Genomic DNA, 23841 nt, shown 5'->3' with positions numbered 1-23841 from the left:
CTAAACCAATGTATGCATAGTGTAAAAATGCAATAAGTAGTAGGGCAAACAATTTACTTTTCTTTTAAAGACTGTTACCAAGAGCTGAGCAGAAAAGCCATGGAGGGGTGGGGGATTTTAACCTTACCTGCCGGCGTAAGCAGTGCAAGTGGGCAGTTCAAATTTCCCGGGTTACATACCCGCCAGAAAGCCGCCCAGATCCCGCCCACTCCGGGTGGGAAGTGAACTGTTGGCATGTTAATGAGGCAGTTGAAGTCGTCATGGCCTCATACTGCCGCATTGTTGGTGGGAAACTAAAGGAAACCAGCAGTTTCCTGCCGGAAAGCTGCTGGCACTTAAAATCCTCCCTGAAATCTTGAAATCCCACTCCTTTTTTGGGTTTATTGTTGGATAAATATGCACAGTTCTTTAATGAACCAGTTTCCAAGCAATCAATTTCTTTAATCAATAAATCCTAATTCCATGTATCTTGGATGTTCTTAACAATTCTGTGATTATAATCATAAGGTATCTGTTTGATAGTATATCAGGTATCTTACGTCTTCCTGCACTGATATTGCACTGAGAGGGACTGTATTCCAGGTTTTTGGTTTTACATCTTAGAGAGGTTTTGTGCAGATTTGCTTATGGTAGAGGTTAAAAGGCTTTCATGGAATAGAATGTAGATATAAAACTTCCTTCTTTATTGGTCATCTGTAAGTTTCCTCTTTAACATCAATTATCTGTGAGTTGGTAAACGGAGGATCTTTTCTTTTTTTTTATTCGTTCCTGCAATGTGGGCGTCACTGGCAAGGCCAGCATTTATTGCCCATCCCGAATTGCCCTTGAAAAAGTGGTGGTGAGCCGCCTTCTTGAACTGCTGCAGTCCTTGTGGTGAAGGTACTCCCACAGTGCTGTTAGGGAGGGAGTTCTTGGATTTTGACCCAGTGACAATGAAGGAACAGTGATATATTTCCAAGTTAAGATTGTGTGCAACTTGGAGGGGAACTTGTAGGTGATGGTATTCCCATGAGTCAGCTGCCCTTCTCCTTCTAGGGGGGTAGAGGTCGCAGGTTTGGGAGGTGCTGCTGAAGAAGCCTTGGCGAGTTGCTGCAGTGCATCTTGTAGATGTTACACACTGCAGCCACGATGCGCCGTTGCTGGAGGGAGTGAATGTTTAAGGTGGTGGATGGGGTGCCAATCAAGTGGGCTGCTTATGTCCTGCATGGTGTCGAACTTCTTTAGTGTTGTTGGAGCTGCACTCATCCAGGTAGGTGGAGAGTATTCCATCACACTCCTGACTTGTGCCTTGTAGATGGTGGAAAGGCTTTGGGGAGTCAGGACGTGAGACACTTGCCGTAGAATACCCAGCCTCTGACTTGCTCTTGTTGCCACTGTATTTATGTGGCTGATCCAGTTAAGTTTCTGGTTAATGGTGACCCCCCAGGATGTCGATAGTGGGGGATTCGGCGATGGTAATGCTGTTGAATATCAAGGGGTGGTGGTTAGAGTCTTGCTTGTTGGATATAGTCATTGCCTGGCACTTGTGTGGCACGAATGTTAAACATGCCACTTATCAGCCCAAGCCTGAATGTCATCCAGGTCTTGTTGTATGCGAGCACGGACTGCTTCATTATCTGAGGAGTTGTGAATGGCACTGAACACTGTGCAGTCTTCAGCGAACATCCCCACTTCTGACCTTATGATGGAGGGAAGGTCATTGATGAAGCAGCTGAAGATGGTTGGGCCTAGGACACTGCCCTGAAGAACTCCTGCAGCGATGTCCTGGGGCTCAGATGATTGAACTCCAACTACCATAACCATCTTCCTTTGTGCTTGGTATGACTCCAGCCAGTGGAGAGTGTGCCCCCTGATTCCCATTGACTTCAATTTTAATAGGGCTCCTTCATGCCACACTCAGTCAAATGCTGCCTTGATGTCAAGGGCAGTCACTCTCACCTCACCTCTGGAATTCTGCTCTTTTGCCCATGTTTGGACCAAGGCTATAATGAGGTCTGGAGCAGGTTATTGTTGAGTAACTGCCGCTTGATAACACTGTCACGACACCTTCCATTACTTTGCTGATGATTGAGAGTTGACTGATGGGGTGATAATTGGCCGGATTGGATTTGTCCTGCTTTTTGTGGACAGGACATACCTGGGCAGTTTTCCACATTGTCAGGTAGATGCCAGTGTTGTAGCTGTAGTGGAACAGCTTGGTTAGAAGCACAGCTAGTTCTGGAGCAGCTAAATCTTCAGCACAACAGCCGGGATGTTGTCGGGGCCCATAGCCTTTGCTGTATTCAGTGCGCTCAGCCGTTTCTTGATATCACGTGGAGTGAATCGAATTAACTGAAGACTGGCTTCTGTGATGGTGGGGACCTCAGGAGGAGGCCGATATGGATCATCCACTCGGCACTTCTGGCTGAAGATGGTTGCAAAAGCTTCAGCCTTGTCTTTTGCACTTGCGTGCTGGGCTCCGCCATCATGGAGGGTGGGGATATTCATGGAGCCTCCTACTCCCGTTAGTTGTTTTATTGTCCACCACCATTCACGACTGGAAGTAGCAGGACTGCAGAGCTTTGAGCTATGCCATTGATTGTGGGATGGCTTAGCTCTGCCTATAGCATGCTGCTTCCGCTGTTTCTACAGGGCAAAAGGTAATCTAGCATCTAATCCAAAATAAATCTCTGCAAGTTCATATCATGTGTTAACTAACACCTGCCCAAAATGCTTCCACGGTGATTCAGAAGTACATATTTTAAAGGGGCATAATCTTTGTGGGAAAAGTATTATGACAAATAGTTGGATGACATGGTATAATCCACACCAAAACTTGAGCATGTCAAAAATGGAATGCCTCTGTTCTCTCCGCCCAAGCATTACACAGAACCTCTTCAAAACTGTTGACTTTGGCTGTGAAAATGGATGGATTTCCATGTTGTGTTTGGTTAGTGTGGTCATATCAGTAGACATTGCATTGTGTATGGGCTTTCCTCAATTGGCTTCTTGCACAGGTATGAATGCAAACAGTCACACCTTTCCAAGCTTATAAATAGCATTTACTAACTTGGCAACAAAGCAGTAATTAACTTTGAAAGTGGGTGGTTATGTTGGATGTCTAATTTTGGAATCAGCACATAATAGTATGTTTTGATTTTTTTCTTGGCATGAGAATTTAGCAAAATAGAAACCAAAAACCCTGAAGTTATACTGATAAGGGAAGATTTTCCCGAGTCTATGCCCAGGCACATTGGATTACCTTGGTGCAGTGGATATCTGAAAATCGGGCACAGTCCTGTAAAGATACCCCCTCACAGTTTTCCTCCCATTTAAATTATTTGCATAGTTGCCCCACAATAGAATGCACTTACTGTAAACCAGTCAAACAAGGTGACAATTACAATTAATGTATTCAGTTCATAAATCTTATTAGGATTGTTTAGTGAAAATTACATAAAGGCAACACATTTTACACCAAAGAGACACCTTGGATATATATGTTTCATAACTATCTGCCTTAATTAGTTCAGCTCATGTCTTTTCTGACTGCAGTAGTATAGAGGCAGAGTGAGGATGCTGTGAATGGTCAAATTCACACACAAGCTTTTCCTTACAGTGCATGCTCCAAGTTACAAGAATTACCAATTATTAAGACATTTTATTATTTTGAAATGGGCTTAAAGTACTGGTGAGAAATTGAGTAATAATTTATTGTAGTGAAATTTGCTATCTTTGTATTTGTTTCTGTTTAATTGGTTCACAGTTTGTAGCCTGAGATATACTACCAGTCAGAGTCAATTGGAGAGGGCATGGGAGTACCAGGCAACAGATTCAATTTTCAGTGAGCTTAGTAGCACGGTAATGGGTTCACTATTTACTTCAGGCATGCTATATGATCAGATACATTGTGTTGTGTCCGTGTATAATAAGACACAGACTGCGGAGAACGGTACAACAGGTGTTTACTCAACGTGGCTCACAGTGGAGCTGATCTGTACAGATTACTACTCAGGGCTATATACAGGTGTGGTCACTGCCGGTACTGCAGCATACATGAGCTGTAAAAGATAGTTCCCCCCTTAAAAAGGTATATACATTACAATTCCTCCCCTTTTAAATTAACAGTACCATAACACTCATTTAACAATTAAATATCAAACTAATTACAATTAACACTTTTAACATGCAACATTAGCTGAAAATAGTCTATTTATATATTCAGTCTTTGGGGAGGCTTCCTGATCCTTTCTGGATAGCGCCTTTCCCGAGTGTCTTGCTCTTGGTGCGGAGGCGATTCTGGCCCCCTGTCGTCAGTTGGTTCATCAGCTTCCGATGCTACTGTTTCTGGGGTAGATGCGACCTGTACGTCGGGTTCATCACCAGGTACGTATGGGCGAGGCATGGGGTTGACTTGTTCCTGTGACTCTAGGAACTCGTCAGCATGGCGTCTCACGATGTTCTCCCCAACGTCCACTGTGTACATTAGTGGGCCCTGCCGTGTGCATATCGTTCCTGGCTGCCATTTTTCTGTTCGGTAGTCACGGGCCAAGACTGGTTGCCCTACATCGAAGCTCCTTGTGGGCTTCTCATGGATATGCTGGAATTGCTTACTCTCAACATCTCTTCGTACGTTTGGTCTGAGCAAATCCAGGCGAGATCTTAACCTTCGGTTAAAGAACATCATGGCTGGGGCCTGGTTGGTGACTGCATGTGTCGCATTCCGGTAGGCGAACAGGAAATTGTCCACCTTGTGCTGCAGCGGAATGTTGTCATTGTACATAGCCTTTATTGCCTTCTTAAAGGTTTGTACGAACCTCTCAGCCAATCCATTTGTGGTTGGATGATACGGGGCGGATGTGTAATGCCTTACCCCATTCTTTTTAAAGAACCTCCGGAACTCTTCGGACACAAACTGTGGTCCGTTGTCGGAGCAAATCTGTTCTGGCAAGCCATTCCTGGCAAAAATGGTCCGTAGGACTGCAATAGTTTTCTCCGTGGTGGTGGAGGACATTTTGATGACCTCAGGCCATTTCGAGTGCGCATCCACGGGTATTAAAAACATTGGGTCCATGAATGGACCAGCAAAATCAATATGCACCCGTTGCCATGGAGATGAGGGCCACTCCCATGGGTGTAGAGGGGCCTGTGGTGGTGCATTTTGGACTTTCTGGCATCCTGAGCAGCTCTTGGTCAGGTCCTCGATTTGTTTATCGATTCCCGGCCACCACACATAAGCCCTGGCTAGGCTTTTCATTTTTACCCCTCCCAGATGACCCTCATGAAGGTCATTGAGCACTCTATCCCTTAACTTGGGTGGAATTACCACTCGGGATCCACACATCAAGGTCCCCCGGCACACTGACAGCTGTTCTCTCCTTGTCAAGAATGCTGGCAACAGTGAGCCGCCATGTGCTGGCCATCCCTTCACCATCAAATCATATACCCGAGACAGTGTCGGGTCATTTCGGGTTTCCTTTTCGATACAAGCGTTAGTTACCGGTAGGTATTCAACCATAGTCGAAAGGAATATTTTGACAGGATCCACTGCTGGTGCTTCCTCCGCAGTAGGCAGTGGCAGGCATGATAGCCCATCAGCATTTCCATGCTGTTTCGTGCCCTTATATTCAATCTCATAGTGGTGCGCCCCTAGAAAAAGTGACCATCTTTGTAGTCGCTGCGCAGTCATCACCCTTCTTCGGATTAAAAATGGAGACAAGAGGCTGGTGATCAGTCAGCAAGGTGAATTTCTGCCCGTGCAGATAGTGATTGAACTTTTTCACTCCCCACACTAGGCTGAGGGCCTCCCTGTCAATCTGGGTGTAGTTACGCTCGGCTGAGGTTAGTGATCGTGACGCAAAGGCTATTGGCCTCTCTGAGCCGTCCGAGAATTTGTGCGACAGCACTGCTCCAATGCCGTAGGGTGACGCATCACATGCCAACCGAATTGGTAATGCTGGGTTGTAATGGGCCAATACCTCTTTCGATGTGATTAGTGTTTTGCTCTTCTGGAAAGCTCGTCTACATTTGTCACTCCACTTCCATGGCACCCCAGTTTGCAGTAGGGTGTTCAGTGGGTGTAGTATTGTAGACAAATTTGGCAAGAACTTATGGTAGTAGTTTACCAGCCCGAGGAACGACCTCAGTTGTGACACATTTTCCGGTGCTGGAGCCTTGACTACTGCCTCAATCTTCTCTGGGGACTTATGTAACCCCTCTTTATCGATAACGTGGCCACAATACGAGATCTGTTTTCTGAAAAACTCGCATTTGGGGTGGTTAGCTCGGAGCCCATATTCCTGCAATCTAGTGAGCACCTGCTCCAGGTTGGCAAGGTGATCACTGTCATTTTCGCCCATGACCAGGATGTCATCCAAATAACACTGGGTCCCTGGGATCCCTTGCAGGACTTGTTCCATTGCCCTCTGCCAAATAGCCGGAGCTGATGCTACCCCGAATACCAGCCGATTGTATTGGTAGAGACCTTTATGGGTGTTGATTGTGAGGTATTTTTTTGATGCTTCTTCTACCTCCATTTGCAGATACGCCTGGGCCAGATCAATCTTAGTGAAGCGTTTCCCTCCAGATAGCGAGGCGAAAATATCTTCGATCCGCGGAAGTGGATATTGTACGGTGTGAAGGACCGGGTTCACTGTTACCTTAAAGTCCCCACAGATGCGAACCTTCCTTGGTTCCCCAGGCGTGCTGTTCAATGACTTTTTCATCACAGGGACGATGGGTGTAGCCCACTCGCTCCAGTCTACCTTGGACAGTACACCTGAATGTTCCAGACTCTCCAGCTCTGCTTCGACGGCTGGGCGGATCGCATAAGGTACCGGTCTGGCCTTAAAAAATTTTGGGCTTGCGTTTTCTTCAATTTTAATCGTCGCTGTCATGCCTTTTAGTGTTCCGAGTCCTTGCTGGAACACTTCTTTCCTGTCAATTAGGATCTTTGACAGTCGCCCAGGTATGACGTCGTCATCCTTTTTGTCAGCCACAGTCAGTGCCTATATGGAATGCCAATCCAGTTGTATTTTCCGGATCCATTCACGTCCCAGTAATGGTGGTCCTCCATCTTGCAATACATACAGGTCTAGTTTTGGTGTTTCCTTACCGTTATATATAACGGTCACCCTTATTTTTCCTTTGGGGTAGACTTTTTGCCCCGTGTACGTCTTCAAAATAATTTTTGTGTCTCTCAAGGGTATGTGTGAGAATAGCCGCTCGTAGTCCCGTTGGTTTATGACTGTTAGGGCTGATCCTGTGTCCAATTCCATCTTTACCTGGACTCCTGCTATCTTGAGAGTGACCCAAATGGTTCGGTGATCCTCCGTTGTGATCACATTATGCAGTTTCAGACAATTCAGTTCCCTGCTTTCGGAGTCGTTGTCACTCTTTTGTTCGTCTGAACTATTCTCCGTCATCTTATGTACCTTCTTGTACTTTTCTTTGATAGGTTTCTTATTGCTGGTTTTCTTTCCCGACCTGCAGACTCGTGCGTCCTACTTTTCCACACTGTCTGCACACTTTGTCTTTGAACCAGCAATCATTCTGGTCGTGTGTTGTTCTGCCGCAGCGATAGCACTTCTCTGTTCCATATGACATTTCATTTGTGCTATATTCTTGCGGTCTCTGTTGTACCTCTGCAGCGCCCCGTGCTGCTGCTTCATATGATACTGCTGTTGTGTATGTAACCTGTACCACCTTAAGAGACTACCTTAAGAGATGGACTACTTTCTCTTGGCTACTGTATATTGTAGTACCGGTGGTGACCACACCGGTATATAAACTCTGTGTAGTAATTTGCTAAGCAGTTCAGCCCTGACCTTCGATTAGTAAAGACCTGTTTTAGTTATTCTTGTTGTCTGTGTCCAGTGATTTATATTAAGCATATCTGGAACACTCAGACTCAACAGTGGCGACGAGTCCGATCTTACCCTGCGGCAGTTTGCATCCAAGGCAGCTTCGTCCCCAGAACGGGCGTCGAGAAGAGGCATCCGCCCTCATCATCCTGCTGAGCACCGCATTCGCACGGGAGGCATCGAGAACCCGGGGAAATTACTGACCACGAAGTCCTCCATCAGCGACAGGCAGTGATCATCCTTCTACCACGGTGGTGGGTAAGCCGATCTAGCGACACGGGCAGAAAGTCGGCCGCGTTGTCAGTGGAGAAGGGGAGGGAAACCGGAGGAAAAAGGGCGGAGAACTCGACCGCGGCCGGTGAAAAGGACCGGGCTGCAATCGGGGCTGAGAGGCGCAGCAACAAGGGCAGCGTTAAGGCCACGAGAACCGCGGAGAACTTGACCGCAGCCGGTGTAAAGGGCCGGGCTGCAATCGGGGCTGAGAAGCGCAGCAACGAGGGAAGCATTGAGGCCATGAGAACCACGGGGGAGCAAAAGTAGCGTTGGGGGAAAGTAAGAACCGCTGGGAGGCGAGAACGGCAACAGCGCGGTCAGAGCCATTGTAGCCAGCGGGGGAAGAAGACAAGCGCGGGAAAAGCCGCCAAGCACGGGAAGCCGCCATTGTAGTCGGCGGGGGAAGAAGACAAGCGCGGGAAAAGCCGCCAAGCGCGGGAAGCCACCATCTTGGGAAGAAAAAAAAAAATTCAAGGATGCCTAAACACGGTAACATCACTGCTTTTGATAGTGATGTTGAAGATTGGACCACGTATGTAGAACGCATTGGAGTTTATTGCACAGCAAATGAAGTACCAGATGATAAGAAAGCAATAACATTATTAAACTCAATGGGGGCGAAGACGTACGGGTTATTGAAGTATCTGATAACACCAGATAAACCGGCGGATCAGACTTTCGCGAAAATTGTTACGATCCTGCAAGAACATTTAAACCCCACGCCGCTGGTGATAGCGGAACGATTTAAATTTTACAGCAGAACGCAGCTGAAAGAGGAAAGCAACGCTGAATTCTTAATTGAACTGCGTAAGCTATCAAAGTACTATCAGTTTGGTACAGGACTAGCAGATGCTCTGAGAGATAAATTCGTGTGTGGATCATTAAAAGAAGGAACACAAAAGCGTCTGCTAGAAGAAAAGGACCTTACGCTTGAGAAAGCTGTCACCATTGCAGCATCGCACGAGGCCGCAGCAAGAGGCACCGCGGAAATGCAACTAAGGTCATCGGAACTCAGCACCAATCAAATGGCATTGGGTGCAGTAAAGTGTTATCGTTGCGGAAGGACAACACACGATCAGAACCAGTGCTGGTTCAAAAATCAGGAATGCAGAAAATGTGGCAAGCTCGGTCACATAGCTAAAGTATGCCGGTCAGGTAAGAAGACCAGCAGCAAAAAGTCACCGCAAGAAAAGTGCAAAAAGGTACACAAGGTGACAGAGAACAGTTCGGATGAACAGAAGACGGATTCAGACTCCAGCAGTAAGGAACTGGGTTGTCTAAGAATACATAATGTGGGTAACACAGCAGACCACCAAACTATCTGGGTCACACTTCAGATAGCAGGAGTCCAAGTGAAGATGGAATTGGACACTGGATCGGCATTGACGGTCATGAATAAGCAAGATTACAAAAGGTTATTTCCACACATTCCCTTAAGGGATACGGAGATTGTTTTGAAAACATACACGGGGCAAAGAGTATACCCCATTGGAAAGATAAAGGTAAAGGTGGTCCACAAGGATAAAGAAAGCCGAGGAATGGACTTATATGTGTTACCTGAGGGAGGTCCACCATTACTGGAACGGGAATGGATCAGGAGAATAAATATGGACTGGCATTCCTTAAAAGCACTAACTGTAGATTCCGGCAAAAAGGAAGATGTCAAACCTAAATGACTGTCCAGAATATTGGACGATGCTAAAGAGGTGTTCCAGCAGGGACTGGGAACACTGAGAGGAATTACGGCAAACATCAAAGCTGAAGAACATGCAAACCCGAAATTTTTCAAAGCCAGACCGGTACCTTATGTGATACGACCTGCTGTGGAAGCTGAGCTGGAAGGACTAGAACGTTCCGGAGTACTGTCAAAGGTGGACTGGAGTGAATGGGCCACGCCCATTGTTCCCGTCATGAAGCGTTCATCGAGTAACAAACCGGGGGAACCGGGGAAGGTTCGCATCTGTGGCGATTTCAAGATCACTGTTAATCCGGTGCTTCACACGGTGCAATATCCACTTCCACGGATTGAGGATATCTTCGTTTCGTTGGCTGGCGGGAAACACTTCACCAAGATAGACCTGGCACAGGCATATTTACAGATGGAAGTTGATGAAGCGTCACGCCAGTATCTCACGATCAACACGCATAAGGGCTTATATCGGTATAATAGACTGGTTTTTGGAGTGGCATCGGCTCCAGCGATTTGGCAAAGGGCCATGGAGCAGGTATTACAGGGAATTCCAGGCACACAATGTTACCTGGACGACATTCTGATTACAGGAAATGATGATGAGGGACACCTTGCAAATTTGGAACAGGTGCTCACCAGATTGAAAGAATATGGACTTCGAGTTAATCACCAGAAATGTGAGTTCTTTCAGAAGCAAATCTCGTACTGTGGTCACGTCATTGACCAGGAAGGGCTGCACAAGTCACCTGACAAGATCGAAGCTGTTGTGAAGGCTCCCGCTCCGGAAAATGTATCCCAGTTGAGGTCGTTCCTAGGGTTGATTAACTATTACCATAAGTTTCTGCCAAATTTATCCACGGTGCTACACCCGCTGAACGCTCTTTTGCAGAAGGGAGTGCCATGGAAGTGGAGCGAGGACTGTAAGTGGGCCTTTCACAAAGGCAAGGCATTGATCACCTCTAAGGAAGTGTTGGCTCACTTTAACCCAACGCTGCCTATTCGTTTAGCGTGTGATGCTTCTCCATATGGTATTGGGGCAGTGCTCTCACATAAGTTGCCAAATGGCTTGGAAAGACCAGTCGCATTCGCATCCAGATCATTGACCTCCGCTGAGCGCAACTATGCTCAGATAGATAGGGAGGCTCTCAGCCTTGTGTGGGGAGTAGGAAAATTTAATCATTACCTGCAAGGGCAAAAGTTTACGCTGCTGACAGACCACCAGCCGTTGGTTTCCATTTTTAACCCTAAGAAGGGTGTTTCGGTGATGACAGCGCAGAGGCTCCAGAGATGGTCCCTTTTCCTAGGGGCACATCAATATCAGATCGAATTCAAAGGTACAAAGCAACATGGTAATGCTGATGGGCTGTCGCGCCTGCCACTACCTACAGCGGAAGAGGCACCGACAGTTGACCCTGTTGAGTTATTTCACTCGACCATCATCGAATGTTTACCAGTCACCAATGCAAGTATTGAAAGAGAAACCAGGAACAACCCGACACTGTCTCGGGTCTACGAATTGACAGTGAAAGGATGGCCAGCTCATGGTGAACCACTGTTACCGGCATTCTCAGCCAGATGAGAACAGCTGTCCGTCTGTCAAGGAACATTGATGTATGGAACACGGGTGATTATTCCTCCTAAATTAAGGGAGAGAGTTCTAAAGGAACTGCATGAAGGTCATCTGGGGGGAGTCAAGATGAAAAGCCTTGCTAGGGCTTATGTGTGGTGGCCAGGCATCGACCAACAAATAGAGGATCTGACTAAAAGCTGCTCAGGGTGCCAAAAAGTTCAAAATGCACCTCCAATTGCACCGCTGCATCCATGGGAATGGCCTTCAACCCCATGGCAATGTGTACATTTTGACTTCGCAGGTCCATTCATGGACTCCATGTTTTTAATTGCGGTAGACGCACATTCTAAATGGCCAGAAGTGATTAAGATGGCGACCACTACCTCGGAAAAGACGATCGCAGTGCTAAGAACGATATTCGCAAGAAATGGATTGTCAGAACAAATATGTTCAGACAACGGACTGCAGTTCGTGTCAGATGAATTCCAGAAAATCATGAAGGAGAATGGGGTGAAACATTATACCTCTGCCCCATATCATCCGGCTACAAATGGGTTGGCCGAGAGATTTGTACAAACGTTCAAAAATGCGATAAAGGCCATGAGCGAAGACCAGATTCCACTACAACACAAAGTGGACAATTTCCTAATGGCATATCGAAACGCCACTCATGCAGTGACAAATCAAAGCCCTGCCATGATGTTCTATAACAGGAGGTTGCAGTCCAGGTTGGACTTGTTAAAACCAAATGTGCGGAGGGAAGTAGAAAACAAACAGTTCCAGCATATAAATAACAAGACCACTCGGAGTTTCGAAATAGGACAACCAGTGTTAGCCCGGGACTATAAGAATGAGAAATGGCAATCTGGAAAAATTCGTGCCAGACAAGGACCCCTGATGTACATGGTAGATATTGGTGAAAACGTAATACGACGTCATGCTGACCAACTTGTGAATCGAGAACAAGGGTCGAACCCATGACTACGACAGAGACACCAGTGGAAGAAGTTAGTGAACCTGAAGCATCTACCTCAGACGCCAATGTATCTGATGATGTCCAATCCATAAGAGATCAACTAGATGAGTCACCCCAGCAACGAGAACCGGAGACCCCTGAAAGGCATTATCCAACTTGGATCAGGAGGCCTCCTCAGAGACTGAGGCCTAGAATTTCAGTATAGCCAGTTTTGGGGCGCTAACGTTAGCGCCCGCCCGGAGTTAGCGCCCGCCCCAAAGTTGCGCCCCGTTGCCGGAAATTCAGTGGCTTCGCCCTAAGAGGTTGGTGGAGCGCTAAAAGAGGCATTCCACTACTATCTTTAGGCACTAAGCCGGCGGTGCAGAGGGATAGCGCCGAGGCGGGGCGCAGCGCGGGTGCGGTCATTTTTTGATTGACAGCAGACCCAGTGGTGCCGACCAGCTCTTAAAGGGGGAAGGGACGATTTGGTCTGCTGCCACGCCCTGCACACTGCAGCTTGGAAAATAGGCCTCAACACTGCTGCTCAGCCCCAGGGAGTCATGGCAACGCCAGAGAAGGCCCGTGAGCGTGCCCTGCGCTTCTCAGAGGGTGATCTGGAAATAATGGTCACAGCTCTGGAGCAGAGGCGCAGGATCTTGTTCCCAGAGAGTGGGAGGAATCCGAACCACCACGATTACACCAGAGCCTGGAAGCAGATCGCCCACAGGGTGACGTTCACCGGCGATGCCCCCAGGACCCACAAACAATGTCGTAAAAAATACAACGACCTGACCAGGATTGTCAGGGTGAGTACCCTTTCCAATCTCCTCCTCATTCTTGCATGTACACCTGACATGATGGGCAAAGGGAGCTGAAAGTCCTAATGGCCAGCCGTCAGCCAGCAGCATTGGGACAGTCATGAGCATCAATTGCCCATTCTGCACTCTACACTCTGGCCAAGCTATTCCACCATGGGAGGCAGTGCACAGTACATCAGGGCTACACTGCGCACTTACAGCCCGCCCTTTCTCTTGCAGGCTAAAGTTGCCTATAATCGCCAGGCCCGTGCCAGGGCCAGGGGAGGCCGCGCCAAGCTGCAGAAGCTCACTCGCCTGGAGGAGCGCGTGTGTGTGCTCATGGGAGCCCGGCTGATCGTGCACACAGCGTGCGGAGTAGCCGACCCTCCACTGCCCGGCAATGGTAAGGACCTCGCCTTTTGGCCCTCTCGCGTCGCACTTGCGCATCCGAGCTACCTCCTTTGCCACTGTCCCACCAATGCGCTGAATGCCACCAGTCCTAACTCCCTCGCTGACGCCGTCTCCTCACTCTGAAGCTACTCTTGTGCATTCCTGCTTTCAGCTGGTGACGCCCAGGACCCTGAAGCTGCCAGTGACAGCCCCTCCGAGCAGGAGGAGGAGGAGGAGGAGGAGGAGGAAGAGCAAGCCGGACCATCGGGGGAACACTCAGGTCCCGCAGGAGAGGACGAAATGCTTGACACGTCCTCACTGGACGAGTGCCTGGACGAACTGTCGCAGGGGAATGCAGCTTCTGGGACCAGTGGCGTCCAGCCACCCAGGAGCCGTGCGCGTGGGCCGCGGCCTTCCCCCCAAAGGGGGGAAGGATCAGAGGGGAGTGCTGTTGATCGGCACACTCGCCGCCACCAACGTGGCAAGGTTCCCCTCGTTCGGTCCCCTCCTCCCCAGCGGGAGAGTCGCGACTCCAGTCCGGACACCTTCACGTCGGAGGAGGTGCGGAAGCTCGATAAGATGGCCGAGGATTCGGACCGGCGTCACACGGAGCTCATGAGCATGGTGGGGCGCATGCCTGAGGCCATCAAGTCGCTGGCGACCAGTGTGCGCGAGTTCGGGGCATCAACTGCCGCGAGTGGCCGCATGCTGACTGATGCCGTCAAGACCCTGGCGGGTGTGATGCGGGCGCACACCAGGACAACAGGGGCACTCACTGCTGCCACACGCGCTGTTTCAGGCAGGCATCGCCAGGGCAGACGCCGCGCTGGAGCATCCCAGCGAGCTGCCCCTCGGCTGATTGTTGTGGATCCTGCAGTGCGGGCCCGGCCGAGTGCCAGCGCGCCACAGCACCAGCCAGCGCATCCCAGACGCCAGCTGGCCCACATTGCGCCATCCGTTGCCGCCATTCCCCCACTGGGGCGTCAAGGGCAAGCGGCTGGAGCTGATGTTGGCCAGGCTCAGGTGCGCCACTCAGCAGACGGCCCCTCGAGGCCCAGAGGCCGTGTAGGCCGCCCCCCAGCGGCATCTGGCGGAAGGACATCTGAGCCTCAGGCGCCTTCCCCCAGCCTCGCAGCAGCCACTGGGCAGAGCTTGCGAAGGAGCAGCAGGCCGGGCAGGGGAGGCAAAAGGATGGGCAAGGTCTCGCCCTCGCGGGCCACTCAGTAGAGGGTGTGGCCAGCTTTCGTTTTATATGGCGGTGGCCATCTTTCTTTTGCCCATGGTTGTCTGGTTCGAGGGCTTTTTTTTTGCGTTAGGCCGAGGTTGAGGCCCGGTTTGAACAAATGTGGAGTGACTCCTCCCCAGTTTGTGGGAGTGAGTCGTTTGTTGGCCTTTTTGTGGGGCACGTTTATTGTTTTTGGGGATTCATGTGGGAAGGGGTTTTCATTTTTGTGTGATAAAAAATTATCTTTATTCATGCAGTCTCCATGGTTGTTCTTCTTAGTGTTTGTTGGCTTCGCCGGCTAAGGGCTTGCGGAGCGGCTGCATTCATCTTCCCTCATGGCTCCAAGGCATTCCCTGACAGGGGGCTTAGAAGTACCGTGTAATAAGGTGGCGTCGCGCGGCCCTTGGCCCTGGTCGCTCCCTCCTGGGAACGTACTCCTGCTCCTCCTCCTCCTCCTCCTGCTCCTCCTGCTCCTCCTCCTGAGGTGCTGCTCCAACGTCAGGTGGCAGTGCCTGAGTCCTGCGGATAGCCAGGTTGTGTAGCATGCAGCAAACTACCACAAATTGGGAGACCCGGTCCGGCGAATACTGGAGAGCTCCTCCGGAGCGATCAAGGCAGTGGAACCGCTGCTTGAGGACCCCAATAGTTTGCTCGATGATGTTGCGGGTGGTTTGATGGCTCTCGTTGTAGGCCTCTTCAGCAGCGGTCCTGGGCGCGCGGAGCGGGGTCATGAGCCAGGTACACAAAGGATAGCCTTTGTCCCCGAGTAGCCATCCTCTTGGGGGAGTCTGTGCCTCGAACATGTCATGCACAGTACTCTGCCGCAGGATAAAGGCATCGTGGCTGCTGCCTGGGAAGCTGGCATTGACAGCCATGATGCGCTGCTTGTGGTCACACACCAGCTGCACATTCAGAGAATGGTAGCCCTTCCTGTTGCGATACTGCTTGCCATGCTCCAGAGGGGCCCGCAAAGCCACATGCGTACAGTCAATGGCGCCCTGCACCAAGGGGAAGTCCCCGAGTCTGGCAAATCCCAATGCGCGCTGATGCTGGCTCTCCAGGGCCATGGGGAAGGAGATGAATTAGCTTCTCCTTCTGAACAGTGCTTCGGTCACCTGGCGGATGCAGCGATGCGCGCCGTACTGGGAGATGTTTGCTATGTCCCCAGCAGCGGATTGGAAGGAGCCGGTGGCATAGAAGTTCAATGCCACCGTCACCTTCACTTCCACCGACAGAGACGTCCTGCACCTGAGCTTTGGCCGCAGATCTCTGCGAAGCAGGTGGCAGATCTCTGCAATCACCTCCTTTCGGAATCGGAGCCTTCTAACACATCGCAAGGCACTCATGTTTAGGTAGGAGCGCTGCTGGCGTTAAAGCCTGACTGGGTAAGGCCTACGTGGCCGACGCCTGTAGCCCCCTCTGCCTCTAGCCAGGGCTGCCCCTCTCACAATGCGTCTGCGAGCCCTACGGACATGGCGCTGCAGCTCCGCGTTGGCACCCCATGCAACCCCCATCAAATCCTGGCAAACACTCAAATTTGCAAAAGGCCACTTGCAGCGCTCTGGCCTGAGTCCAAAAATACCTGAGCTGTTGCTGCTTGAAACCAGTTAGCTATCCTCCTTGTTGTGTGTCCAGAAATGCGTTGCACAAGAGTGTTTGCTGCAAAATGGCTGGGCTTTATACTGGAGGGTACGTCCCCTTTAATTTGCGCCCCCCGGGGCCCGCGCTGGTTGTGTTGCGTTCCTTTTTTCAAACGCTCCGGCCGCCAGCCGCACAATGGGGCGGACCGACTGAAGTTTGGAATCGGGGCGGCCAAAGGGCGTTGCACGAGGATGTGACGTCATTTTCTGCGCGTGCATCCGGGCGGGCGCTAAAGTTTGCGCCGGCGCTAACGGCCAACTTAATTTGGGGCGAGGCGCAACCTGCGCTGCGCCCGGGCGCTACACGCATAGCGCCCGAAAATCACTTCTCTTAAGGCGCTAACTGCTGGCGCAAGCAACTGAAATTCTAGGCCTGAATCTTTGAACAGATTTGCATGAAGTTGTATATATGTTATCCATGTTATGTTTAAATTGGGATGTATACTGTTAAGCTAAAAAGGGAGGAATTGTTGTGTATGTAACCTGTACCACCTTAAGAGACTACCTTAAGAGATGGACTACTTTCTCTTGGCTACTGTATATTGTAGTACCGGTGGTGACCACACCGGTATATAAACTCTGTGTAGTAACTTGCTAAGCAGTTCAGCCCTGACCTTCGATTAGTAAAGACCTGTTTTAGTTATTCTTGTTGTCTGTGTCCAGTGATTTATATTAAGCATATCTGGAACACTCAGACTCAACAACTGCAATGCTGAAAGCCTTTTCCAGCATAAGGTCCTTTTCAGATAAAAGCCGTTTCTGGGTTCCTTCACTTTGAAGCCCACACACAAACTTGTCCCTTAAGGTATCTGCCAGTCCCGCTCCAAACTGGCAGTGTTTCAATAGTTTGCGCAGTTCTGTTAAATAATCAGCATTGCTTTCATCCTTATGCTGGTTCCGTTTGTGAAACTTGAATCTTTCTGCTATCAGCAGCGGTGAGGGGTTTAAATGTTCCTTTAGTATCGTCACTATGTCTTCAAAACTCTTTTCCATTGGCTTCGTTGGGGTTACTAGATTTCGTAATAAGCCATACATCTTTGCACCCATTAAATTTAACAATACCGATGCTTTCTTGTCATCTGACACCTCATTTGCCTTGCAGTACACCTCTATTCGTTCGACATATGTAGTCCAATCTTCGACTTCATTGTCAAATGCGGTGATACTGCCACTCTTCGGCATTTTGGGTGTGGTTTAAAATGGCGTCTCCCAATGGCTTAAAATGGCGTCTCCCGCGCTTTCCTTCCTCCCCCGCTGCTGCCAATGCCGCTCTCGGCGGTCCTCGTGGCAATGGCGGCGCCTCGCGGGTTTCTGCGCGTCTCTCCCTCCCTCTCTCCGACGCTGCTCAGCCCCTGAACACCGGCTGTGCACTGTGCCCTCTCTCTCCCCCGTCGACGCTGCTCGGCCCTTTGCTGTGCCGCTCGGTCGGGCTCTAGCCCGCCGCTGTCCGGGAAGGGTCTGCGCACTACCTGTTGCCAGCCTGTTTCGCTGGACCACCTCGACTGGAAAGCCAAGCCTGGCTCTCGACAGCCTCCCCCGCAATTCTCAAGTCTCTGCTGGATGACTGGGCGGTTGCCCGTGGACGACGCCCGAGTCTCTGGCCTTGACCTCCAATCCACTGATCTCCAGGAACGAATCCCCGGGAGGTGATGCAGAGTTGCAGGTAGGTTTGAACTTGCCTCGTCGTCAATGTTGTGTCCGTGTATAATAAGACACAGACTGCGGAGAACGGTACAACAGGTGTTTACTCAACGTGGCTCACAGTGGAACTGATCTGTACAGATTACTACTCAGGGCTATATACAGGTGTGGTCACTGCCGGTACTGCAGTATACATGAGCTGTAAAAGCTAGTTCCCCACTTAAAGGTCTATACATTACACATTGCACATAAGATCATGCTTCAAAATAAGGAACAAAGGCTTGCTAATGGATTGGCCTTTTGCACTTGGCACAAGGAAAACAGTGAGAGCCCAAATTGTAATAATTTGTATAACAAAGAGCGGCATTATTACATAACATTCAATCCTTAGCTACTCATCAGGTATTAATATGAATGTATTTTATTATTTAGATGAATGTATTCCAGTCTCATCAGTGACTTCCTGTCACCTAGTTTAGTTGCTGGCCTGGATATGGTGTCACCTAACTATTGCCTTGTTAAAAGAAGAATCCTACTTTTACTACCACCCAATTTATGTGCTAGTCCATGAAAATTAAGCAGCTAATGAACTGACAGTCATTTTATGGGATCTTCATGTAAATAGGCCAATTGAAGGATTGGAGATGAAAGTCCAAGCTATTCCTCTAATGTTACTGACACACCGTTGAGTCGTTTTGCTTCTCAATGCTGAAAAATAATTCAGTCACTGGCTATAACCAGAGCCAGTACGCAATCAGATCACCATTATGAAATTAGCAAGTAGCCTCAACTAAGCTCAAGTGCCCTTCTGTTGGGTTTGAAGGACACCTAACAATCAATCAGATTTATATATACAAATGAAGTGTGATTGAATTCCCAATAGCAGTAGCAAAAAATTGCCTGAATTCTCAACTATCCAGTTCCCCACTCCTTTAAAGCAAGAATTCAGTGATTTTGAAAAGGACCCCGAGCCTGTCAAGCCCCGAACTAAGCAAAGCTTAGTATTGCCCCTCAGCTTCATCCAACTGAGTCGATTTGGATCAGCTCAGATTTCAGCCTAGACATTGTCGTTATATGAAAAAGTGGTGATGTGTTATTTTTGCTGCAACACCACAAGCAAAGTACACTGATACTAATCCAAGGTCACGTAATCAGAAGACAGGAGGTAATGCTGATAAAAATGTTTATTCTATAAACATGGATTTTGCTTGAACCAGACAAACAGGCACTACAAAAACACATGAATATGGGATACAATTGAACCGCTCACTCACGGCAGTGAAGTGGTTCTAGTAGACTGATTACATGCAGAAATTGTAAAAAAAAATTAGAACTATAAAAATTTAGTTTGTTGTAAAATTATTTTTTTCTTGCATTTCTTTGTGTCTTGTTCGTTTACCTTCTATCTTCCTTTTATGCATTTCTTTCCTTCCCTCCCGCCCCCCCCCCCCCCATTGAGCACCTTTTTGGCTCTCCGCTTCATTCTTTCTTTATTTTGGTGGCAATTTCTTAAGCTTTCTGTTTTGGTATTTAAGATTATTTTGTTTTTGTCTTGTTTTTGTGTTGCTTATGGACCTGATGAAACAGGAGTAGCAACAGGAGTTTACACTTTAGAGCGGTGATTGAGCGGTTTATGCTGGGATGCAGTTGGAATTCCTGGTGGTGTCTGCAGTTATGGTGGTAGTGACTGTAGTTTATAGTGACAGCTGTGGGTACAAGCATGGTTTATTAACGAGGGGGCTGTAGCAGCCCACATCCTCTCCTGGAGTGAGATCAACTTTAGATGTAATGTGAGAAAAGCAGGGGAGAAAAGCATTAAAACAGTTTGAGAGAGAGTATTACTGTTCCAGAACATAAGAAATAGGAGCAGGAGTAGGCCATTCGACCCCTCGAGCCTGCCCTGCCATTCGGCCCCTCGAGCCTGCCCCGCCATTCAATAAGATCATAGTTGATCTGATCTTGGCCTCAATGCTACTTTCCCGCCCGCTCCCCATAACCCTTGACTCCCCTGTAGCTCAAATATATGTCTACTCCGCCTTGAATATATTCAATGACTCCGCCTCCACAGCTCTGTGGGGTAGAGAATTCCAAAGATTCACGACCCTCTGAGAGAAGAAATTCCTCCTCATCTCTGTTTTAAATGGGTGACCCCTTATCCTGAAACTATGCCCCCTAGTTCTAGATTACCCCACGAGGGGGAAACATCCTCCCTGCATCTACCCAGTCAAGCCCCTTCAAAGAAATAACAACACTAGAGGAGCAAGTAAGAAAGGAGTTCAGCAGCAGAAACAGAGTAAAATATCACCAATGGGGAGTTACTGCAGGCAGGAGTCTGAAAGTAGAAAGCACAAAAAGTGGTTAATATAGGGGATCCTCTGAGGTAAGAGCCACTACTGGCAATACTGTTGCTTGGAATGTAGCCCTCGGCAGTGGCAGGGACATCGGGCCTAGCCTTGGCCAGCTCAATGGGGTGAACCCAGGCAAAAAGCAAATGGGAATGCTGGTTGCAGAATGAAAGAGCACAGATTGATCTGTGGTAAACACTTAATTGATTATGGGAATAATCATGAGGTTTCCATGGGCCAGTCAAATAACTAGAAAAGTAATGGTGACATGGCTCACATGATTTCCACACACCAATCACAAGATTATGGATGTGGGAGGTCACTCAACCCACTGGAGTTCATCCATCCAGAGAGATCCTATGTCACCCCCCCACCCCCCACCTCCAAAACCACCTTTCCCGTAGCATCCAATTGTTTCTTAAATGATTCTAGAGGTTATTCCTCCAGTCCACAAACTGATCACTCTGTGTGAACAAGAATCTCCTGATATCAGTCCTAAAGTTACCTTTTACTAGTTTGAACATGTGTCCCCTAGTTCTACTTTCGCAATTCAATGTAAAGTAATATTCAGGGTTAACTTTTTCTAAAGCTCTTAACAATCTCATAAACCTCTATTGGATCACCTCTCAGTTACCTCCTCTCTTGGCTGAAAACCCAGTTTATCCAGTTTTTCCTCATAACTCAGGTACGGGGGATCAGCCCAATAGCTCTTCTCTGCACTGCCTCCAGCATTTGACTGTCTGTTATTTCTTGGCGACCTAAACTGGATGCAGTATTCAAGCTGTGGTCTACTCAGGGCATTATAAAATTTGATCATTACATCCTCTGACTTATATTCTACTATTTTGCCTGTGGCTTTGGCTTTGTTGATTGCCGCTCTGCATTTGTTGGATATATTTAGTGTCGAATCTACTAAGACTCCTAGGCCTGTTTCAACTTCATCCGTAGCTATTTGAACACCACTCATGAAGTCATTGTTGTTTATTTTTCCTTCCTACATGTAGCACTTTCCACTTTTTTCATTAATTTTCATCTGCCGTTCTGCCAGTTTAGATATTTTGGGCTCGATTTTAACTCAGGTGCGGACTGTTGTCGTGTTATCCGAATTTCGTGTTTCCCACACGAATCTAAATGGATGTGGGAGATTGATGCAATTTTAACTCAATTGGCCAATTGATTACCAGCGTGTGGGAAGCCTTTGCAAAGGGGTTTTTCATGACTGAAAGTCCCCTCCGATGATGTCAACATTGCTGCTGCATTTAAGGTCCACAGCAAGCCTTGCTTCTTCTGCAGGCTTCCAAGCTTCCTCCATTTGGTGTCAGAGTGACCTGCAGGAAAGATGACAAGCGGGAGGGCAAGAGCAGCTCCTTGCTTTGACGAGGCGGCACTGCAGGCATTGGTGGATGGGGCTAGAGCCAACAGGGAGGTCCTGTTCCCTTCATCAGGGAGGAAGAGGCCTCCCACTCAGACCAAGGCTGTGTGGATGCAGGTGGCTGAGGAGGTCAACTCCTTGGGAGTCACCCGCAGAACCTGGATACAGTGCAGGAAAAGATTTCATGACCTTCAGCGCACTGGAAAAGTGAGTATGAGTTTCCCATCACCCTCAATCTGATCCCCATTGCCTTTCCTCACCAGCACTCAGCTTTAGCAATCTCCACATCCCACTTGACATTGACATCCATGCACCCTTACCCATTCCCTCTCTCTCTATGGTCACATTCACATAACTATTCCACCATGCAGCCCTCACACTCCCTCTCACTCTGATGCTTTGAACACAACTGACAACACACAGGGAGAGCCCTTGCTCTTGCAACCTCACTCCATCTTTGTCTCCTTCTAAGTATCTATGCTATGCAATCTCTACACTCACTCCTTCATTCTCACTCAACCTCCACTTGTCTCCCTCATTGCAGGAAAAGAGAGCTCACAACAAAGGTCCAGGACAGGAGGAGGTCCGCCTTCAATAGCCCATCTGACCCCCTGGGAGGAGACCGTCCTGGAAATCATGGGCATTGAGGATGATTCGCGCGTGGGGGACGGACAGACGGGTGCAACACAGCAAGCTGGTGACAGAAAAGTTTCCCATCTCTCTCTTTGACATTGCATGAGTCGCTGATAATGATTGTGAAGCTGTAACAGATGCACTTATGAGCATCTGCAAAAAGCTATGTGCATGTAGCCTTTGCATCACATCTCTGACTCTTTCCTTTACTCCCCCACAGGACCATCACAAGCATCCGTCCCCCCTAGCTAGGAAGAAGAGGCTAAGCAGCCAGACTCCACAGAGGAAGCTGCAACTTCTGAGGGCACAGCGTCAGCAGAATTCAGCACACCCAGCACCAGCGCAGACACTCACACCTCGGTGGGACCTTCGGGACATAGAGTAGTGTTGTCACCTGGTGTATCACAGCTCACAAGTGAGCATCAGCAGATTGTGGAGACAGGGACAGCAGTGGAGAGTCCTAGTCGGAGGATGCAGGACTCTGCCAGCGCAGCTCGGCAGCATGTCGACCCTCTGCCTCTAGGTTCATCCATAAGATCAGCGGTGATGGAACTCCAGGCACAGATGCAGGAGTCTCTGGCAGGTTTTGTCTCCAGGGTCGCTGCGAGTGTGGAGCGAATGGAGGAGTCCATAGCGAACATGAGCAGAGCCTTTGTGGAGTAATTGGCGCATGAACGCATCAACACGGAAAGGATGGCTACCTCCGTGGAAACGATTGCTACCTCCGTGGTAAGACGTACAGGAGAGGATGGCTACGGTAGAGGAGAGGAGGGCTACGGCCATGGAGGAGCTTAGTCGCCAGGGTATGGAAAACTTGGTCATTGTTCAGAATAGAATGACATCTCTTGAGGAGCGATGGGCATCTATTGAACAGAGAAACCAGACCTTCATGGAAGTCCTTCTGAGTAGGACTGCCATTGCAGATATGGGTCCCCATGGCCCCCCTGATGTGCAGCAAGTGCTCTCCAGCCATTTGCAGGCACGGAGGGGGACCTGACCCATGAGAGGAAGGTTGGTGACAGACCTCAAGGAAGTGGGGGTTCCTCTCCAAGCGCTCACACTTCCATGCCACTGCAGAGCCCTCGGTCAGAGCCCCACCGGAGTCCACACCCAAGTGAGACAGACGTCTCAACCCCTGCACAGCCGCAGGAGCAGCAGACTGTTGACGAGCCCTCACAAGTTCGCAACCCCAGAGGATGCCAGCCAAAGGTGTCGAGACAGGAGCAGCAGGAAAGTGAGCAAGGGGCCTCCACATCTGCTGAAGCCACGGGGGAAGTACTACGTAGGAGCACGCGTAAGAGGAAGATAAAGCACAAGTAGTCACAAGGGTAGTCACTTGGCTGGAATTTTGTGTTCAGTGTAAAAAAGCCATCACGTCGTAATTGTGCATAAAAATTCTGATGGCAAATGTTGCAGTTGTGGCGTCTGTCATTTCGCTATTGGGACTTCCACAGTGAGGCCTTAGGAAT

This window comes from Somniosus microcephalus, chromosome 9, assembly GCF_052327205.1.
Source record: "Somniosus microcephalus isolate GS21.2 chromosome 9, FLI_Smic_1.0, whole genome shotgun sequence".
In the NCBI taxonomy this organism is placed as follows: domain Eukaryota; kingdom Metazoa; phylum Chordata; class Chondrichthyes; order Squaliformes; family Somniosidae; genus Somniosus; species Somniosus microcephalus.
This window is presented reverse-complemented; position numbering follows the sequence as displayed.